Below are 7,180 nucleotides of genomic sequence, written 5' to 3'. Positions count from 1 at the left end.
CAGTCGACTGGAGCCGTTGCTCCAGGGTGTAACCTTGGCCTGTGCCCCACTTTCAGGAAAGGAAGGCCAGGGAAGGCTGAGCAGAGGCCCCAGCATCCCTCTGATGGGCACGGAGCCCACCTGTAACTTCTCCACTGCTGCCCACCTGTGTGGTAAGTAGATGCCTGTCCCTTTCCTCTGCCGCTTTCCTGGACCCGGGGCTCCTCCGATCCAAGGGGATGGGGGACGTGAGTGATCATGACCTTGAGGTGGAGGAGGGCCTCTGGAATCAAGGAGGGGGAGAGGAGGAGTGCCACTTGCCCTTGCACTTCAGCTAGTTTCCCTCATACTGACGGGACTGGAGGAGGAACAGGGGCAGGTTGGGGGAGGGGGAGGAGGTGGGAGCTGAGCCACTTGAAAGTTTTCTGGTTCCCAAAGCAAATACCCAACTCCCCAGCCCAAGCCCGTGCTCCGTCCCAGGAATTGCCAGCCAAGTAGTGTGGAATTAAGTGTGATCTTGGACAAGACCCTTCTCCACTCTGAGTTGGGGAGGCGGTGGGCAGTGGCAGAGGAGTGCGTCTCAGTCTCCTCACCAACATACCATGTGGTTCCTAAGGCACCTTCCCAGCTCTGGAATTCTGTAACCCAATTCGAACCCATGTTTTCAAATGCCCTCTTTTCTCTCCATGCTCCTGCACACCTTATGATCTGTGGAATCTGATTGTGCACCAGAACTTGTTTGTGGGATCATGAACATCATGAATACTGTTAGCTTCATCTCATTCAATCCTCACAACAAGCCTGAGAGGAGGTACCACTTTTATCCCCATTTTACAGATGAGAACATTAAGTCCAGAGAGTTAAGATGGTTTTCTGATTACGTGGTAAAGCTCAGATTTGAACCCAGGGCTGTGTGACTCCCAAACCCACACTCCTTATTGTCCTCTCATCCCCTTACCACTGTAATGTGTGCAAGGATCATTCCTCCCTTGCTACAGTTGAAGAAACTGAGGACAGAAAGAGTGAATTCTTCAAGGTCACCCAGCATGTTCATGGCAGAGTTAGGTGAACACAGGCTTTATGCCCCCCAGCCCACCCTCACCTCCTGCCCAGCACTGGCTAGTTTTCAAAGAGGGAGGCTTGTGAACCAGAAAGAGCCCTGAGGCTGGAGTCAAGTGCCCAGAACTGAATGGGGGTGGGGCAGTCAGGTGGGGAAGCCCGTGTTTGTTCAGCCCAGCCTGGGTCCAACCTCCCCCAGCTCAATCCAGAGAAGTGTTGACTTTGGGCAAGCCTTGAAGGAGAAAAGGTGACATTATCTGTGGAGGTGGGGCCTGGAGCTCCTTCCCCACTCTCCTCCTAGACAGCCCCACTGTGCTCTCCACTCCCTCACACTCGTATTCAGCCACTTACCTGAAAAACCCCTCTTGAGTGCCTACTATGTGCCAGCAATGAGATAAGCAAGGGACGGTGCAACCCAGGTCTCCATCAAAGAGCTGATAGTGAACAAGCAGTCACAGCACAGGTACCGAGGGCTGGGCTAGGACAAGAGAGGAGGCTCAGGAACATGTACAAGGGGGCCTGCTGGAGGAGGTACCACTGAAGCCGAGACATGCAGCATGGGTAAGAGTCTGGTGAGGAGTCCAGGAAGAGGGAACAGCATGTGCTAGGGATCGGAGGCTGGAAATGAGGTCTAGTGGCTGAGGACTGTAGGAGGCAGAGAGGCAGAGCAATGAAGCTGGAGAGGAAAGCAGGACCAGGTCATGCCATTCCGTGAACCGTCTGAGGGCCATGGGGAGCCATGACAAGGCTTTTCAGCAGAGAAGAGATATGGTCATCTTTGCATAGGGCAGGGCAAAGCTGGAGGCAGGGAGTCCAGAGAGAAGGCTGGTGGGGAGGTGAAGGAAGTGGAAGATGGAGAAAGTGAGGATTCTCCTGGGAGCACTGGGGGTTGTCTCAGAGCTGGATTACTCCCCTGTTTCAAGAGCCCCAGAGAGGACAGGCACAGCAAGCTGGCAGCTCTGTGGAACAAGACCCAGAGCCCCCTCACTGTTCCTGACACCAGCATAGCCCTTAGAATTTGATTCTCGCAGTCTCCCACACCGCAGCATCCCTGGGTAAACCTGTCTGGTGGCAGGATGCTCACTAGTGCCGCAGCACCCCACCCACTACTGGACAATAATGACTAGCAGGTCTTTCCTTACATGGGTCCCCTTGTGTCCCCACTGGTCCTAGTTCCGTCCTCTGTGCTCCTCAGAAAAGACTGGCCTCCTTTCCATAGGACAGCACTTTAAAGGTCCCTCTGTTTACTCCTTTCCCTCAAATGCCTTCCCATTCTTCAGCTGAAGAAACTGATCCAGTAGTATTGGATCCCTCTGCTACCTAAACACCTTAGCTGACATGGGAAAAGGAGAGTCAGCCTGGATTTAAACCGTGGCCTTACCAGCCAGCTGAGCTTAGGCAAGACAGTTCACCTGGCTAGCCCCAGTTTTCCCATCTGGAAAATAGGAATAATAACATCTACCCTTGCAGAGATGCTGTGAGGACCAAATGAGTCAAACTAATAGTAATACCTAATGAGAGCTGGAATTTACTGAGAGGCTAATGTATCCCAGGTGTTGTCTTACTGGACTGGGCCCCACGCCTGGCCCATGGCAAGTGCTCAAAGCATGCTTGAACCATGAAGGCCTGGCTACATGTAGACCTGGGTTCAGATCCTGCCTCCACCATTATGGACTTTTTAACCTTGGACCAGCCAGCCCCTGCATCTCAGCTTCTCCATCTGGTAAATGGGAATAGCAAAGACATTGTGCCAGGTTGGATAAGACAAGGTATATTAAGCACCTTGTGTTATAAGCATCACTTCTCTCCCTTTTAGTCAGCAAGTATGTACCAAGCACCTTCTAAGTGCCCAACAGTGAGGGAAAAGAATCATTGGCTACTTATCCAAGGTCACTCAGTCTTTGCCTCTAAGCCTGTTCTTGTACCATGCCTCCCCCAGACCTGGGACCCCAGTATTGTGTGGGTCACAGCTACTAAGAGCAGAGGCACAGCCTGCCCCTGGGGAGCAATCCATTACCCCTGCCCTGATGACTCCGTCCCTTTGGCCAGACGTGGGTGGCTTGCAGCCTGCAGTGATCATCATCCCAACCCTGTTCTCCTTGTCCACTCTGCTGATCGTCAGCTACATCTTATGGAAAACTTGCCGTCAGTGGTCTCAGGTCACCCACCCCAGCCCGCCGTCCCCATGAGGGGCCCAGGTAAGCCACTCAAGGTCCATAAGGACAGGGGGGTTCCATTTCTGTTTTATTCTTTATCTCTTTGGAAAAAGCCCTATAGTGTCTGTATTGCCCAAAGGTGGGACATGTGACCCTTAAGTCAAGAGGAGAAACTCTCCTTACTCTCTTGAGGCAACAGGGGATGATGTGCTGAGCTGGATAAAGCCTCACAGAGCCACAACCACATGCCCTTGTCCAGGTTCTTCTGGATGTTACTCATCAACCTTCAGGTCCAGGAATCCCATTCTGCAGCCTCTGTAACTGTGGCTCTGGGTGACTGTGAGACCACAGCTACCCTTGGCCACACACTGGCCCCTCTACCTCCCTGCAATGCTCCCTGCCTGGTGGGGCCTCCACAGGGAACCTTACCAAGGAGCAGGAAGTTGTCCTCCAGGGACTGGATGAGAGCACTCCTGGTTTCACCCCAGCTGGGTTGTGGCTTATCATATTATCCAAGGCTTGCAGTCCTTACAATTTTCCACTTCTCATATCTTAAAACATTCACATCACCTGTGCTTTCCTGGTCATGGAATTTCAGCTTATTACATGGCTCTTGTGGGGAGCATAAACCTAGGGCTACTGCCAGGCAAGGCTCAGAGGGCATAGAAACTGTGGGGTCCCTGGACCCCTGCCCAGGTTGGAGCTTCCCCTCTCCCTTAACTACTGCCTGAGCCCTGGAATTCAGAGGGGCAACAAAGTGAGGAAATGGATCTCACACAGTTAATACAAAAGCCCAGAATTCTCACCACCTCCCTAGGATCTCAGAATGTCTGCTCCAAATGTCCACTAGCCACAGGTTCATGGCTTCTTCCACTCATCCAATGATACCCAGGTGTGTACCACGTGCCGGACATGCAGGATGCTGGGTTTATAACAGACTAGGAATCTAGTGGTTGGAACAGAACAATGACAACAGAGTATTAGAAGTGCTTGGATGGGTTACAGGAGTCTGGGAGAGCATAAAGAAGAGACCACTAACCAGCCAGGGGAGGAGAGTTAAGGAACGCTTCTAAGAAGTGGCATCTAAACCAAGCCCTGAAGGATGACTAAGCACTTGCTAGAAAGAAGGTAGGAAAGGACAGTACAGGAGAGGGAACAGAAAGTACAGTGTAAGGGGAGATTACAGCTCGGTGGTAGAGCATGTGCTTAGCATGCATGAGGTCCTGGGTTCAATCCCCAGTACCTCCACTGAAAAACAAATAAATAAAAATAAATAAACCTAATTAGCTCCCCCTGCCAAAAAATCTAGAATGTACAATGTAGGGATTGGCAAACTATGGCCCACTTCCCAGTTTTATAAATAAAGTTTTATTGAGACATAGTCATGGTCATTCACTTATGTAATGTCTCTGACTGCTTTCACCCTACACAGAGCAGAATAGTTGTGACACAGACACTATGGCTCACAAAGCATAAGACATTTACTATCTGGCTCTCGACAGAAAAGCTTGCTGACTCCGAGAGCTCAGAGAGCTCATGCTGCCTTTTAGGAATACAGTGGCTGGAGGATAGAGGTGTGAACAACGCCACAGACAGCTCACAATGGGTCCTTCTTTCCTTAGCCATAGTGGACTGATCGGGAATAGACACACCTGATTTAAACTGATCTAATCAGCTTCTCTCTTCCTAGGAATCTGAAATGTGGAATGTAAGACCCAGAATGGAGCTGAGTTACATTAATGTCTGCGAACCTCTGCTGCTGCGGCTGCCTGGAGCTGCCCTGATCCTTCCCAGACCCATTAATCAACAATGCCTTTGATTCACAAGGCCCTTGCAACCAATTCCCCAAACTTTTCATTTTTGTTTCCTTTCAAAGTCGGTTTCTATTACTTTTAATGAAAAAGTTTTAACTAAAATTAACAGCATTGAAGGGTTGATGAAGTCAGAATGGGAGGGAGAATAACTGGAAAGGCATGGGGTGTTGCTTAGAGAATTAGATTCATGGCAAGGTCTAGGGTATGACCATGGAGTGCATGCCTGAGGTGGAGAGAGGACAAGATTTTTGAAGCAAGAAACTGAGAGAACAGTGTTAGAAGGGTCATCTCTGTGTGTATTGAAATCATCAAAGATTGAGACAGAAGCAATGTTGGGGAGAGTAACAGCCAGGAGCTGAAAGTCTTATTGTTTCTCTTCCCACTACAAAGATATGAATGCCATGAAGGCTGGGACTTTTGTGCTCACTTTTATGTCCCCAATGCCTGGACCAGTGTCTGGCACAGAGAAGGCATTTAATACATATCTTCCAGATGAATGACTGGATGAAGGGGAGAGTGGTACGCTGTACACTTTGACAAGTAAATCTAACTGAGGGAAGAGAGTTCCTTCCAGTTTTTACTTCCTCGATTCTATTTTTCTGCAATATTTTTTCCCAGACCACAGAGATTGTCTTCTTTTTGTCCAGCCTAGAGTCTGTTTGTTGATCTATCTTGTTGTTGCTAGAAATCTCAAGGAGATACTTTTTAAACTCATCCCCAGTGGCCTGCATGCTGGCAACTCTAGCTAATACCATCCCCTGTGTTACCAAACACTGGTGGTGTTCTCTCCCCTGCCTTCTCCCTCATCCCCACAACCAATTCCACTGCCAAATGCCTTCTCTTTTTCCCCAGACGTATCTCAGATTCATCCTCTGCTCATCACCCCCACAGCCACTGCCTTAATTCAGATTCTCTGCACCTCTTCCATGGCTCGGAACAAGTGTCCTCTCCTAATCACCCTGTTTTCTCTTTGCTTCTAATCTCTTTATATTTTCTAGTTATCTATTGCTGTGTTAAAAATCACCTTAAATTTTTGTTAAAACTTAAAACCACAAACATTTATTGTCTCATGGTTCCTGTGGGTCAGGAATCTGAGTGTGGCTTAGCTGGGTACCTCTGGCTCAGGGTCTCTCACACGGCTGCCATCAAGTGTTAGCCAGGGCCACAGTCATGCTGATGCTCACCTAGGGCAACATCCACCTCCAAGCTCACTCATGTGGTGATTAGAAGTCCTCCAGTCTTTGCTGGCTGTGGACAGAGATGTCAGTTCCTGACACATGGGGCAGCTTATCACATGGTAGATGACTTCCCTAAGAGCAAGTGAGCAAGAGAAAAAGAGAGGGTGCCCAAGACAGAAGCTACAGGTTTTTTTGTAATCTAGTCTCAGAAATGATAACCCATCACTTCTAACATATTCAAGTCATTAGAATGGAATCAGTCAGCCCAGTCCATACTAAAGGGGAGAGAATTATACAAGGTGGGAATGCTGGGATTTGGGGTTATTGGGGGCATTTTAGAGACTGTCTATTGCATCCTTTTCACTGCCTCCTAGTGAGCCACCTACACTGCAAAGCTGATCTCACCCCTGCTCAGAAACGTCTGTTGACTTGCTGCTATCAGGAGAGAACCCTTCACAATATGCTTCAATCTCCATTTAATTCTCATCTTCCGTCTGGTACTCCAGTTCCCAAGAAAGAGCTCTGAATTATCACACCACTATCCCTTTACACACCATTTCCCTGGTTTGGAATGCTTCCCTCAACTTCCCCAGACTTTTTACCTGGGCAACTCCTACTCATCCATAAATGTTTCTACATCTATCCACTGCTTCTGCCAAGTCCATCCTAACTCTAGCAGGTAGTTATCTCTATCCCTACTCAGACTTCCTTGGACCCTGTGCTTTCCATTAGCATACTACTTATCACACCAAATCACACCTTGGATCTCTCACAGGATCTCAAATTGAACATGTTCAGAAGTTCATTTCTGCTAATTTTTATATCAATGAGATTTAGCAGTTGGATCTTACAGCCTATCTTCACTGGAGATGTATAGAACAAGTTATAGAACCTCACCATCTTAACTGGAGTTATTAAAATGCCCCCAGAGCAGTCATTTGGTAATAGGGTCCTACTAAATAAATACATGTGCTGCTCTAAAGGCAGTTATGGT

At 48.8% G+C, this 7,180-nt stretch overlaps 1 long non-coding RNA gene across 1 annotated transcript; it reads left to right on the top strand.

Annotated features, from left to right (window-relative positions):
• Positions 1–5,039, top strand: LOC116668168. Its single transcript, XR_004325236.1, has 3 exons — positions 1–152; positions 3,088–3,236; positions 4,885–5,039. It is a non-coding gene; the product is annotated as an uncharacterized LOC116668168 (long non-coding RNA).
• Positions 5,040–7,180: the final 2,141 nt, after the last annotated feature.

The sequence above is a fragment of the Camelus ferus genome, chromosome 13 (assembly GCF_009834535.1).
Source record: "Camelus ferus isolate YT-003-E chromosome 13, BCGSAC_Cfer_1.0, whole genome shotgun sequence".
Taxonomy (NCBI): domain Eukaryota; kingdom Metazoa; phylum Chordata; class Mammalia; order Artiodactyla; family Camelidae; genus Camelus; species Camelus ferus.
Note: the sequence above shows the minus strand (reverse complement) of the source record. Positions and strands in the feature narration are given on the sequence as shown.